Below are 15,312 nucleotides of genomic sequence, written 5' to 3'. Positions count from 1 at the left end.
GCTGCCGAAGGATCTGGCCGTAGCTTCGGCCGATCCTTCGGCTAGCTTCGACCCCAGCACCCCTTCGGTTCAGGAGAACCGAGGGGGTGCTGTACGGGCTATTCACAATAGCCCGTACAGCTCCCGATCACGGCCGAGCGGCTCAGTCGAGCCGATCGCATATGCCTCGGCTGAGCCGTGCTGAAAGCCGAAGCTGGCCGAGCGGCCGGCCATTGGCCGGCCGACAGCCTGCTTCTGACAGCTGGGCGGAGCCAGCCGTGATCTTACGGCTGGCTCCGGCCACTTTCAGAGAGATCAGCGTCCCTGGTTGCTAACCAGGGACACTGATCTCCAAATAGCTGACTCGGCAGGCGAGGGACATGCTTGGTGTAGGAGGACACTGAGTGCTGCTGCTGGATGGAGAAGCAGAGGATGGAGTGCCTGGCTCTGCCACCGGGTTGGAAGAAGGAGGAGGTCATTAGGAAGTCCGGGCTGACTGCGGGCAATGTCTACTACTTTAGCTAGACCGCAGATAGGAGGCTAAAGTGAGTGTGGGAAAATGGCCGGCTCTCCAGACTCCTCCATATCCATCTCCTCCCTCCTGGCCAGTTGCAGTTTGGGTAGCAGTAAGGGGTCCTCAAGTTCCTCCAGGTCTATAGAATACCAGAGGTGGTGGAAAATTCTATTTGGGTCTTTCTGATTTGGATGTACTAAGACATTTGCATACACCACTTAAAAATCGCCCTAATGATTTACCTTTACGGAGTCCTCACAGAAGGTGCTCCCTGAGCTTCCAGAGAATAATGGAAGCCCTCGAACAGAAGATGTGCTGGAGGCAGAGAGGTCTTGGGAGTATATTTAATAAATAATTTTCTACGACTAATATAAAGTGTATGGTCAAAACATTTTGAAACAGTGGTGGGATCCCCTTTTTTGGGGAAAATCGTTTTTGTATACACATAGTATGCAGCAATGTTTTGATGATACTTATTAAACACATTTAAAATCTGTTTTATTTTTTCCTGTGAAATGATAATGCCACCCGTCTTTATATTTATGCATTTCCATTTTCTTATTTGTCTGAATGCTTGCCATGTCAACCTTCCGCAAGCTAAATATATGGTACCCCAATTCCTATATTTCTCCCAAAACACTTGAATGACTTCAGCTATGCAAATCATAGTTTACTTAGCTTGAAGTATGCATATATATTTTTAAATGCTTTTAGCCTTGTATTTAAATATAGTCATAAATCATCTTTGTAGCCATAATGTCTCTTTGGCACTGGTAAGAATTACATTTTATAGCTGTAAAATAAATCTCATGTTATCTTATTAGACAATGACACATAAATTATACATAAAAGGCAGAACTTTGAATCAGCAACATTTTTTTCCTGACAGTTTTCTCTCAGTGGCCTATATTATGCTATCAGAGCTATTTATCATGTTTTAAGCTGCCCCTTTTCTGTGCATCCATTTTCCTTTTCTAGCAAAGATAATAAAAACAAAAGTGATGGACGTCTGTTAGATGAATTGTTCTCTAAAAATCAAGTGTAACGGAACTGTTTTGTGAATAACAAACAATTTTCAACAGTTATGCAAAGAAAATTTCCATTACTGTGTTTTTGACAAGGGTTTATATTTTATGTGTGGAGGTAGACACAGAACTTTGTTCTTCTAGTGATAAAGGTTTTAGTGGATTGGGCATAAGTGACAACATATACAGTATTTCTATTTCTTAACCTCCAAGGTCTATACAAGAGTTTCATACTTAAAAATAGGAAATATAATATCTTTCCTGCTTTCCTTCTTAATGGGCGGTCAATTTGCTGCAGAATGACAAGAGCACTTTAAAACCCAACAGTTATTATTTAAATTAGATTCAAGGGATTTGATTTAGAATGAAAAATGGTAAAATGTTTTCTAAATATAAATCAGAATGGCTGTATTTCACTTTACAAAGAATACCCAATCATGTGCAAGGTAAAATGTAAAGATCAGTATTTTTGCTTGAACATGATTGGATGATGGAAGTCAACAGAGCTTCTCCTCATTCACTAAACTGAGGGGAAACTTCCCCTGCAACGTGCAAATTCCCTTACAAAGTGAAGTCCTTTTGTCCCTTGTAAATCAACCCCACTGACTTTAGTACTTTTTGTGTAACTTATCTGAAACACGCATGCAAATTAGGCAAGCTAAACAATAGTCAGAAGTTCTCATTTGCATACGTGTTCCAGGTTAGTGACTCAAAGGTCCTGCTTTATTAAAAGGAAATGCACAAAAGCTGAGACAAATCACCATATCACTCATTTGTTGCAGGTTTGAATACCTATGTGCTCATTAAACATAACTTATCTGCTAAAGTGTATGCTCATGTTCAATGCTTATGTTCCCTGTCTAGGTTGTAATCCAAAAATGTCCCTTACATCTTAGCTAAAGGTTGAGAAGTGAGAAAGGAGGGATCTCTTACTTTATTAAAAGATTACCATTTAAGACACGACATGAACCCTAAAAGTAATAATTTTAGAACACTAAATTCTATTCTTAATTAAGTCCATCAACATTTTGTTTGACTATGTATTGCCCATACATATGTTGAACTGGTTAGGGGTCAAAAGCACCACTAGAACCAGTTCACCAGGAAGGAAGCGACCACCTAGTTGCCCCAATGGGTAGGCTTGTTGATGGCACATAAGATTCCCTTCCCACTACATTCTCCTTAGCACTTGGAGATTGCATCAGGCTGCTGATGGGAGGGGTACTTTTTTGGGGGGACCCATCTCAAAACACCTGCCAATGTTAGAGGGCATACAGCGTGGTATCAATATGGGAAAATACATTATATTCTCTGCCCCATTGCCATGGTGATATTAGCTCAATGTCTTTCTTTCCTGGCTAGTACTGTTTGGGGGTGGGGTTAATGTTGTTATACATTTTTTGAGTTAAAGGTTTAGCATGTAACCATCCTAGTGCTTGAGCTGAGTGAAAATGAATTTTCAGCGATCAGGAGTGTTTCATCCCTTTTTACAGCAAACTATAAATGTTGCTTTGACAGCTATTCTTCTCCTTACATTCCTCAGGTGCACATCTATCCTATTGTACAAAGCATGAATATGACTGAGAGATGTCTGGTGAATAAGTGGTTGATGGATGTTCTATCAAGAGTCACCAGTGAATGTAGTAAAGTAAATTTTTCACATTAATAGCACAAAACAGTGGGACCATTAAGCTATTTACAAGTAAGAACAGGAAATAAACAGATGACCTTTTACTTCTCTGCTGCACAGTGATCAATGTTTAAGAAACTTTGAGCTGAACTAAAGGAAGTTATTACAAATTTGTCTGGAGGTATACATATTTAACCATGAGGTGCTTAAAGGGACCATAGGCTATCTGCTTATTACTTCAATGATTTTCTATGCATTGCTGTTGTGCACTAGTCCTCCTGTTAGCAATTAGTGATGGGCCGAACATCCCCCTGTGCAGTTCAAATTCAAACTTTAGCACATTTGAAAATCAATTGACCCCATTTGGAAGGCTTATATGCAATTTATTGGCCATAAACAGGGTCCTCGATGTAATCCAGGGTCAATCATGGCGTCCAGCATTGTCCACGACGACAATCACTCGACAAAATAAAAAATAAATAGAAATAATTTTTAAAAACCCAACGCCCGCTGTCCCGTCCACTCGCAACAAACACCCACTGCAGAATGGCATTTTGACAAATGCCGGCAACATATAAACAATTGGGCGGAGCTGGTAGTGACAGCTAGTTCCGCCAAACTGTTTACAGTTGTATTGTATCTGACAGGTGAGCCATGATTGGGCAAAGTCATGATGACTTTGCCCAATCATGGCCCTTACAGGCTACTGTGCCCTGACTGGGTAAAGTCTTGCATCTGACGAGTGGTCAGGTGCAAGGCTTTAGCCAAACAGGGCTCACAAGGCACTGTATGGAACACACGAGCTGCCGATGTTCGGGTTGAGCTCATGCACCACTCAAACATCGAGCACATCCCTATTAGCAATCTCCATACAATTTCCATACACACCAACTTCAGGGTCTTTGCTGTTATTTACATACAGAAGGCCTCATGTAAAACAAGAAACAGCAAAAGCTGTACTAAGGAGTTTCTTACATGCACCAATAAAATTCCAAGCTACTTTGGAAATTTGCATGCAGTTTGTATTGATTTTACATTTGGAATTGTTACATGGGAAACCAAGAAACAGATAGGTATTTAAAACACAGTGGCATAGTGGTTAGCACTTCTGCTTTACAGCACTGAGGATCCCAGTTCAAATCCCCATCAGGACACTATCTGCAAGGAATTTGCATGTTCTCCTCCCATGCTTCAAAGACATGCTGGTAGGTTAATTGGCTCCTGCTCCTCGAAATAACGCCCTATCTGTCCCCAAAAAATGGTATAAAATTCATTTCAGTACAGCGTTGCATGACGGAATAAACGTCAGTCAAAGTATCGCAGCGCTGAACACTGAAAAATGGCCTGGCCAGGAAGGGGGTCTAAACACCTGGTCTTGAAGTGGTTAAAGATAATCTAGTTTAAGGTCAATTAAATGAACTACCTTTAGCACAGTTGTACTGTTTGCCACATAGAATCACTTGCTCACCAATTGTTTTCTCTTGTTGCCTGCATCTGTCCCTTTATGATTATCAGTGGTGTGGACTTAGGGCTTGTTCACACCACTTCTAGCGCGTTTCAGCATGGATAGCTGCTGGAACGCACTGGATCGCACACTGTGTTCTGGGGCGGGAAGGGGCGTGGCAGTGCATTCATGTCAATTGCACCACAGCCACACCCCCGATCACCTGCACCAGAACGCGTGGCACAGCAATGCTCATGTTCGAGGCCAGTATGATCGAAAAAAATAGTACAAGCAAGGGTGTGTGGCTGTGGTGCCATTGACTTGAATGCACCACCACGCCTCCTCCCGCCCCAGAACGCAGAGAGCTGGACAGTATGCAATCTAGTGCGTTCCAGCATGGTTAGCTGCTGGAATGCACTGGATTGCATACTGTCCGGCTACCTGCCAGGGTGTGAAAAAGCTCTTAATGAAAATGCTCCTCGTGAGTAAAGCAAAGGGTTACCTATGATTTGAGAGTGCAAATTCCAGTTAATTTAGCTTGGTGAAACAGACCACAGCACTAGCTTTCCATATATATGTAAACTTCATTGCTTTATATAGTATTGATTTTTTCATTTCATAACTCAGTGGCCAGGAGTAAAACTGCTTTGAATCATGACACACATAATGTAAATATATTGGTTGATAGCAAAAGGTTTTACACAAATTATTTATTGATTGAATTTCATGCAGTACGTTCATGTACAGTATATAGAGTATACAATGTGCTATGATTCTATGAAACTGCTCTTGTTCATTGTGTATACAGAAGAACAATAGGTTATATGTTCCTGAAAATTAACTTTATACCATAATTTAGCAAACAGTTTTTATTTAAAAAAAACTATGGTCAGTGAACCATTTTTAAAACTTGATTATACATGCAAATCTGTCATATTAATACAACAGTCTACAATGCTGATATTGGTTATGTTTTATTTACAGTACTGTTATCTATCATACTCTAGGTAAAGATATAAGGGCAAAGTTGTAATACAATTATGTGAACTGTCTTACATTAAAAAAATGTGTAATTCTGCCCAGCCAAGGTTGTGATTTAGGCATCCTCTCCAGCCAGCACAGCTAGATTAAATACCTTTTTTCTCCTGTAGCACACTTATACACTGAGTGGCCAGATTATTATGACCACCCCATCAGTACTTCGTTGGGCCACGAGATGACTCCACGAGATTACTTCGTTGCGCCGCCTCGTGACTCCACGAGATGTTGAAAGCTGATGCGAGGAATCTGACACTGCACTGTTACCCTTCTGTTGTCTTGTACCAGTCTTGCCACTCTCCGTTCTGCCCTAAGATTGAATAGTCGCTGACGGCCACAATTCGCACATTCAGACCCAGATTGTCGTCTGACAGTCCAGTCTTTAAACACTTTAACAACAGCAGCTCTTGAACATTTAACGAATTCTGCTGTTTTGCTGATACTCGCTCCATGGCTCCGAGCACCAACAATCATCCCACGTTCAAAGGCTGTTAAATCGCGTTGTTTACCCATATCTTCAGAAATAATCACTTCTACTGTTGTGGTAAACAACCTGCTTCCCTATTTATAATGGTCTGGCCCTCTAGCAACTTCAGCGTGAAATTTTAGCTAATTATAGCTAATTTGCCTACAAATGTCAGGTGGTCATAATAAACTGGCCACTCAGTGTAGATGCTGGCTATGATGGGTCTACTTTGACCCAACCTGGTGACACCTCAAGTAAATAACTACAATGGGAAGGCCAGCATGGTTGCCTAGTATTGGAGACCCTTCCAACTCATAGGCTGGCACATCTTTTCCAGGTGGAACCATTGCCTTCCACCTCCTTACCTGTATCTAATACAACAGGGCTCATCAAATTTGGTTCCTGTACAAATGTTCCTATTTATTTTGTAGTGGATAGCATTGTAACAGCTGCACAGTATACACAAATAAGATGTCTACCCCTGCCTCTGTCAAGGATTTAGTGCTGCTGTGTCTCCTTTGGGATATTTTCCATCAGTTTCTGTACTGGAGACAGGTAGTCACTGGGACTTGAATTGAAAATAAATCTGCATAGCAGAGAAAACTTTTATATACTGTAGATCTGAAGAAACTCACTTAAAGAGGAACTTTGGGCATGTACAAAATTAACCCTTGCAATGGGTTTATCCCCTCCTTTTGGTCTAGGGCCTAAAATACAAAGAGATATACTCACCCGATTCTTGATCTGGCCTGGCAGCTAGACTGGTCCCTGCAGCCTCTTCGCCCCAGGCTCCGGCAGTCTAAGGAACCGTGAAGTCATCACATCCATTAATTTGCAATGGACATGAGGATGCCGAGGGACATTCCACAGATGGAGCAGAGGGGCAGAAAGGTGAGTGGTCACCACTGAGGGACCGAGTGTTGGGTGAGTATATCCTTTTTTTTTTAGACCCTAGAACAAAACAAGCACTTAACCCTTGCTATGTGGGGGTAGCCCCACTGCCAGGGTTAATTTTGTACATTCTGTAAATATGATAGTATAGCACTGCAAAGAAAATCCTGATTTGATGTCTCTAAAGATTCCTTTTTTAAAAAAACACTGTTTTTGAAAACCTTTTGGAATTACAAGTGGGGAATATACAATTATATTTGCTTATGAAGACGGGTACCTTCTTTTTTTTTTATTTATTTATTTTTTAGTTATCATTCCAGCCACGACATCAGGATATGTGTACAAGAGCTTTAGACAAAGGATTAAGCCCATTGCAGTATAGCTTTGCACTGGTTGTGTTCAGTAACTTTTACCTGTTTCTAACTCATTTCTGTGGTGCTTATGAACTTATAATTTTCCTCATGTTGCCCCCCGGTTGCTTGGGGCTTGTTCTGTGCTACTCCAAGCTGGTTAATGTTGCATTTGAGCTGCGTTAAGATGGTTTTGCAGTGACTTTTATGATGACATGAAGCAATTCAGAAGCAGAAAAATGCATGGCGCAATGTTGGTTAAGAATATTTTATTCTAATTCGGTTGCACAGATAAAGTGTTTTTGGAGAGGCAAACTACATGCATACAGGAATTTTATCCAATGAAAAGAACACGAGGTGGAAGTTAATCCTTGTCAATCAATTTTGTTTGAAAATCTTTTTAAAGGTCACTTAACTGTATAAAAGTTTCTTACTTATCAAAAATAAGCCTCCATGTCTATTCACTGTAATTTTAAGATTAAAGAAAAAAATGATTTCACAAAAACCTGTATTCTTGAAGAAAAGTAGCTAAATTGTTATTAGAGTTTATCCTGAAATTCGGATGATGTTAGATTCGGACGGAATTTCATGAATGCAGATGTCACAAGCCAAATTTGAATTTCATTGTTTGTTGGTAGTTTTTATTCATAACAGGCTTCTGAAGCAAAGGCTGCTCTAATGGCTTTTTCTGCCTGATATCTATTTCTGCTGCTGCGTAGGCACCCTTAGCTTGACTGCCAACCCTTCTACCTAAGTGTCCCTGATACATTTGCTCCTATCATCTCATTAGGCTATCAGAGGCTTCCCAAACTATTTTGCATAGTGTTGGATTATTTGCTGCTCTGTAATGAACACTTTTGTAGAGAATTGTTCAAAATTACATTAACATCAATATCATTTTTGGTTCAGAAATGCCAAATTCTAGAGGTTCTGAAAGTAAACATACTTATTAAAAGTTATTTCTTTATTTTTTATGGTTATAGAATGAATTATTAGATGTCACATGTTAAATTTTTCAAAGTCACAAAAATAATTGTATTTCCTTTTTTTAAAGGCTAAAATCGGAATTGAACTTATTTTGTTCCCCCACAACGATGAGCAAATGTTGCCGTACCATAGAGAAATTCATTGTTGATCCTGAATATTAACAATTTTTATGAACGTATGAGTCTACCAAATATGGAAATTCATACTTTAAATATTTCCTCTTAGACTGAATGTATGTAAATTCAAGTATAACTGTCTGGTCAATTGTTTATCATTACAATGGTAATGGAGTCCAGGAGCAGAATTTTAGATTTGTATACTGAATCCCTTACTTTAAAGCAAATTAAAGAGAATCTGTGGAAGAGGACAAGCTATGCCCAAAAAAAGGCAAATGACTAGGAGTAGTCACTAGTGTTGCCTTTAGGCTTCCTGGAGCTGGTCTTTTCCCCACTATTGACTTACTATGCCTTGTTATGCACTGTGTTGCTGTGTTGAGGCTGTCAGTTTGGTGGACGAGCTTTGCTTTCCCATATCAGAGATATTCATCTCATGACTGGTGATATGGTGACTGGTGAGCTGATGATTGGTGGGAGAATTAACTATGAGAAGAAAGTCCAGATCCACAGAATAAATGACGCAGAAGAAGGGAGATCTTTGCATAGCCCTCAGGTATAGCTTCCTTTCAAGCAAGCCCTAAGGGGAACAGAGGGCAGCACAGTATTGACCACCCAATCTCAATGCAAATCTTGTGAAAGTAGAAGTCAAAGGCAGGAGGACCTCAGGTGATATCACACAGCAGATATGCAGTTTTCAGACTACAGAGCAGGAGTGCCTAGACACAGTCAGAATGTGCACTGCTATTTTTCAGGAAGAATTCCAGGCAAAGGGATACTTTTTAGGGCACTGCTTGGATACAAATAACATTTCGGAATGCAAATCTTCACTTTTTAAATTCAGGCCTAGTTTAAAAAAAAATAACATAATGCTAAAGGGAAAATGTGCTTTTAAATGGACAGTGATAAATGGGTAGAGAGTCTGGAAAATAGAATAAACACCATGCATTTCCTAAGGGTAGGGACTAAATTGTCCTAGATTCCTTTTTTTATATTTGGACTAGGATAGTGATAAAGAGAAACAGCAGTAGAAAATGAAGATCCCACAGATGGCAGTGCTCAAATAAGCCCAGTGATGCAGATCACATTAGACAGTGTCCAAATTCACGCTCTAGCTCAAAGCAGTTGGCAGACACTTAAAGGGAACCTGTCAACTTCAGTTGCTGAATTGCTTTTAAAGAAACAATCTACAGGGTTGTCTTTGTTATCCTAGTTTCTTGAGTTGGTGAGTCAATTATGAGTTATGAGTTTATGGCAGGGAATGTTCAAACTCCTGATATGCATATTTCTTCTAGGCTAGTAGCTCACTAAATAGTGAAGCAGGGATAAAGATGACAATTCCAATAGCTGCTACAATATATCTGCCCTAAAATAATAAACGCTGTTCGGCTATTCACTTCAGGCTGGTACGGCTGATTTCAGCTGTACATCGGGTGGCTTCACTTGGCTTCGGGTCGGCCGAACATGCCCAGCATGTTCAGCCGACCCGAAGTGCAGGAGGAGTTCGACTCAGCCAATCCAACATCTGGATCGGCTAAGCCGAACCTCCGACAGGCTACTCGCTGCTGTTCGGTCTATTCTTATAGATTATTCTATATAGATTATTCTATATTCTATATAGATTATTATAAACTAGTATTGTACTCGCCATCTGCTGCGGGTCAGAACCAAACAGACAGATCGGAGCCGAATCAGGGGGCAGGAGAATAGTCAGACAAGCCAAGGTCAGAAGGCAGGCAGCAGACAGCAGGAAACAGGAGCAAGCCGGGTCAGTCACAGGATTCAGATACAAGAACACAGGTACAGGTACAGCTGAGATCTTCCAGCAACTATCAGTTGCTGCTTGGGATTTAAATAGGCCGATTGGCGCCAATTCGTGCAATGGGCACGAATTGGCGCCAATGCGCAGTTACTGCTTGTCTGTCACTATGCACGTTTCTGCGTGCCATAGTGCGTGTAGTAACTCGAGCCCTCCTTATGCTATGGGCATTAGTTCTACATTCCTGACACCCTGAATGATGCCTGAACAAAGATGAGTCTGTCCCCCTAAAGAGAAAAGTAGATGATGGCATTCTCTGTTAGAGGTATTAAATACCTGTAAGTGTTTCACTTACGCATTACTTAGCATGCATGCACTTAACATAAAAAATATATGTGATGCTAGGTCTGCTATAGCTTTGTGAAAAATAGGTCTGTTTCTATTAAATTATCCAAATACATATTGTACATTGTGAGAATTTGCTCCAAACAGTAGTGCATTAAGGATGCATCCACTCGCAGAAATCTTCGGTTCAGGGCTTCCTTGCCCACTTTATTAAATGACAGCTCACAAAAAAGAACAATTACCCTCGCAGGGGTTCTTTATCATCTCATGGCAGCACATGCTCATCCTGCATCCTGGCTTTGCATTTGCAGCACCGCTGCTTCCGGCCTCAGACCTCAGGCCCTGTCTGTACCTCCAGACAGTCACAGTCATGTGCTAACCTGCACACTGGGGTTTTTTTCCCCAATCCGTAGCACCCTGCTGTACTGGCCTCCACTCTGACTCCTGGGTGGAACTTTCCTGTCTCCCAGGTGGAGCCTTGAACCCTTCCCAACACCTTTATTTTAAAGGCTGTGCACACCTGAGCCATCAGCATGCGCTGGCCACTCAAATTCTGGACACAGGGATGGAGATAACACTGTGACATTGACACGCACTGGCACAACATTTTAAAGGAGAACTATGAGGTGAGTGACTTTCACTCTACCTCATAGTTCGAGCCGACGTGTGACAACAAAACTGTCACACGTCGGCACAATAGATCGTGAAGTGAGCAAAAACTTCTCGATCATCTCCCTGCAGAGAGCTGTGACGGTCACTCACCGCTCCCTGCAGGGATTCCCCCTCCCCTCTCCGATCCTCCAGCGTTGAATGGCGGAACAGGCGGGGGAGGGGGTGGGGGAACAGCTGGCTCTGCCTCTAGATAGGTAGAGCCAGCTGTCACTCACGCAGCTGGGTGGATCTTACGCAGCTGGGTGGATCTCGATGTTGGGATCCTTCCCGGCTGCGGCGGTCTCAGTATACCGCGAGCTGTAGCTCGCGATATACTGAGATTTGGGTCACGGGGGAGGTTAGTTTATGTCCTCCCGTGACCCGTAGGAGAACTATGGGGAAAAACACTTACCCCATAGTTCTTTACGTTTTTAGCATGTGTTAATTAGTACTGTCATCCTTATACTTTAAACATCTAAATCGGAAAAATAACATAAAACTTTTTTTTTTAAATTTAAGTTTTCTTATGATTCACAGTCTGGCTTTTCTCTGTATTTGCTTTAATTTTAAAACAAAATCCATTGAAATTATATATTTAGCCTAATGAGATGATAGGAGCAAATGTATCAGGGACACTTAGGTAGAAGGGTTGGCAGTCAAGCTAAGGGTGCCTACGCAGCAGCAGAAATAGATATGAGGTTATTGAAGGATATCTTTAATGTGCACAATCACAAGGAATTCATTCTCCGAAAACGCACTTCTGCTAAAATTGCCTATTATTATGCCTGAACCTGTAGAATCCACCCCACTGATCTGTTTTGCTATGTGAATAAGCTGGAAATTGTAAATAAGCCCCTCAGGCTTTATGAACTCTCATCACTGCCATTGCTAAGTGTTCAATTTATTCACAGCACTGGAACTTGTCAACCTAATTTACAGAGCAGGTATCACACCAGACAGGCCAATCAAACACAACTCCAAGAGGGAAAAAATAATTTCATAATAAAATTGTTTCAACCCTCGTTAGCTCCTTCATTCAAATTATTAATAAGGCAATAAAACACAATTACAGGGAGAGTCGTTTTCTCTCTCAGCATCTTTCATTTGCAATCTTTTTTCTTCTATCCTGTGATTAATTTGTTCTACAATGCACTTAGCAGCGGTATCTTCTCCCTGTCATTTGTGTTCCTATCCAGTAATTGTGGAGCTTCTGTAAAATCTTTGAACAGAACATTGCACAAATACACTATTCTGTGTTTGCTGGCACTTAGACAGTTACATTGCACTGTTTCCTGTCTATACTTAGCAATTACTGCTACTATGGAGCCTGTCCACAGGATAAAAAGTAGCATGTTTATAAAGCATGACATCTTTTTGTTTTCCAGGGTATGTAATTGAGGTTTTCTTGTCTGAAACTATTGTGTCTTGCAACCTGGAATCTTATTACTGGAATATGAATGAAGTCTTGCTTAAAAGAGAAGTATTGGGAGAGTAAAATGTACTCTTCCCAATACTTAAAGCCGGGGCACTGCAGGTGTCACATGCCGGCTCTATAGATCGAGAGCTGAGCAATCATGAACCACTGATCACTCAGCTCACAATCTTTTTCCTGCAGAGAGTGCTCCCCACAGGGATTCCCCTCTCTGTTCCTCCAGTGCTCATTGGAGGGACAGACAGGGGAGTGGGATCGGGCACAGCTGGCTCTGAGCAGGGAGAGGCAGGGCCAGCTGTCAATCAGGCAGCAGTGTGAATCCTGACAATTTTGTTAGAATTTTTCCCAGCTGCAGCCTATCTCTGTGCTGTTAGCAAATAGCAGGCACTAGTCTGCTAGATGCTGACTTTGGGTAACTGGTGTATATTAGTAAATGTACTTCTTTGACCCAAAAGATGATTAAAGCCAAAAAAAGGTTTGGCTTTAGTTCTCTTTTAACACATCATTTAAGCCAGAACCTCTGCATGTTCCTCCAAGGCCACCAGGAGCTGTTTAAGTATATGTCACATTATGTCATGAAGAGCACCGCATCAGAAGTGCCCTGTTCAGTGAAGGCCTGCCACCTTTTCTTGGTGTGATGTTGTGGGTATTTTGAATATCACCTTCAGCTTTGAGCATAATTTCCCAGTTTTTTTTAGTATAAACAAATCAATTAATGTTCATAAAAGTTAAATAACGGACAACATCACTAAATGCTATTCAGTGGATGAGGTTTCAGAGCGTCTTCGTTCCTGTAAAAATTATTCTTTTTTGGCCATTCCATATATTCCTTGCTACGTCTTTCTTGCTGATCATTTTCAGGTTTTGTTGTCCTGCAGCTCACGCTTCCATGATGCCACACATATTGTGCAGTTATCTATGAGGCAGACAAAGGGAGATGGAGAATATTGGGATCAAGAAGTGCACTTAACAGGACATTAAGCTGGCAGGTCGACATATCTGGGACACAATTGACTAATATTTTCATAATGCACTTCCTCATGCTCCTACAATAAGCAGAGTTTACTCTTTCTTTGTGTAATGAGTTGATTTGCATGTGTATAAATGCAATTAAAGCATACAGTTGGGCACAAGCTTTAAATGCATACAATCAGTTTTCAGAATGTTATCCTTTGTTTGAAAAAAACCAAAGAATTATCACTTCTGTATAAAACCTTCCAGGGATAAAATAATGACATGACCTACTATTAAAAATGTCAGAACATCATCAGGGTTTAGATCACTATATGGTTTCTGTATGAGAGGGGTGCTAACAAAAACTGCTGTTGCCAATGCAAAAAAGGGCTGTTCACTTTGCAAGGAAATTTACTCTTTGCAAGGGAAGTTTTCCCTTCCATTACCCAATCATGTGCAATATTTGTCCATCACAAATACTGTTTTTTTTTCATTTTACATGCATTTGACTAAGTGCAAAGTGAAATTTCACCACATTCATCAAACTAAGGGGAACTTCCTCTACAAAGGGGTCTATTCACTAAGCCGCCGAGGGCAGCCGAGTGAATGACCGATCTCAAGTGAAGTGAGCCGAACACTGTTCGGCTATTCACTTCAGGCTGGTATGGCTGATATCGGTTGAAATCAGCCGTACATCGGCTTGCTTCGCGTGGCTTTTTTCTTTATTCTGACACGAGCGATGTCAGAATAGAAAAAAAAATTATAATAATTTTCCCATTGAAAAGCATTGGGACATTACTATTGGCTATTTCAATTTGCAATAGCCAATAGTAAACTAGCATTGTACCCGCCCTCTGCTGATGGACCTGATGGGGAACTGCAGCAGAGGGCCGGTACAATGCTAGTTTACTATTGGCTATTGCAAATTGAAATAGCCAAAATAGCTAAAGTTTAAATAATCCTTTTTTTACTATTTTAGCCTAGTTTTTCTTTGATAATAAAAAAAAATCGGGCAATATCCAGTAACCACGTTCTATCTGGCCGTTGTCAATAAACGGCCGGACAGTGGCTTCCTAGATGTGGGTGGGCATTTTAAAAAATTGCTTGTATGCTGTCTGCATGTCTACGCCACCTGCTCCGCCGCCGGCTATCCCAGGCTTCGATGTGTCCTGTGCAGGCCCGGGACCGGATGTGTTCTGTGAACATCAGGTACGCCTACATGCAAAGACGACGATTGTGCCCATTGTGCCACACGTTACATATCACCATGAACATCGGAGCATGAGCAATAATTTTATGGCAAGACAGGAGGCTTCACATTTTGCATATCTCTCTTTACTGATTCCTCATAACAGCAAAGAAACCTAACAGAAACAGAAATAACCAATAGCAGCACACAGCATATTATATAAGTCCGCCCACACCAAGATCCCTCCTCTTTCTTTGCTGTTAGCCTCATGGCAGGTCAGTACTCGTACATCTCGCTCCTGTATTGCTGTTTTCTTCCTGTTGTAATTGGCTCTAATAGCCACCATACTACTGTGCTTTCTTGCACTGTTCCTCTCTCCCCGACCTCCCCCAGGGTCTTCTCAATCCAAGTCCTACCTCTCCCCACAGCCTTCTGCTGACTCTTTTTCCCTGTCTGGAGCCGCCGTGCGGGCTTTAGCTCCGCCGCCATTTTCTTGTAGATCGTTCTGCTGGCCATGGCGGCCATTTTGTTGTAGCCGCGGCACG

The sequence above is a fragment of the Nanorana parkeri genome, unplaced genomic scaffold (assembly GCF_000935625.1).
Source record: "Nanorana parkeri isolate BGI_ZX_2015 unplaced genomic scaffold, ASM93562v1 scaffold253, whole genome shotgun sequence".
Lineage (NCBI taxonomy): Eukaryota > Metazoa > Chordata > Amphibia > Anura > Dicroglossidae > Nanorana > Nanorana parkeri.
Note: the sequence above shows the minus strand (reverse complement) of the source record.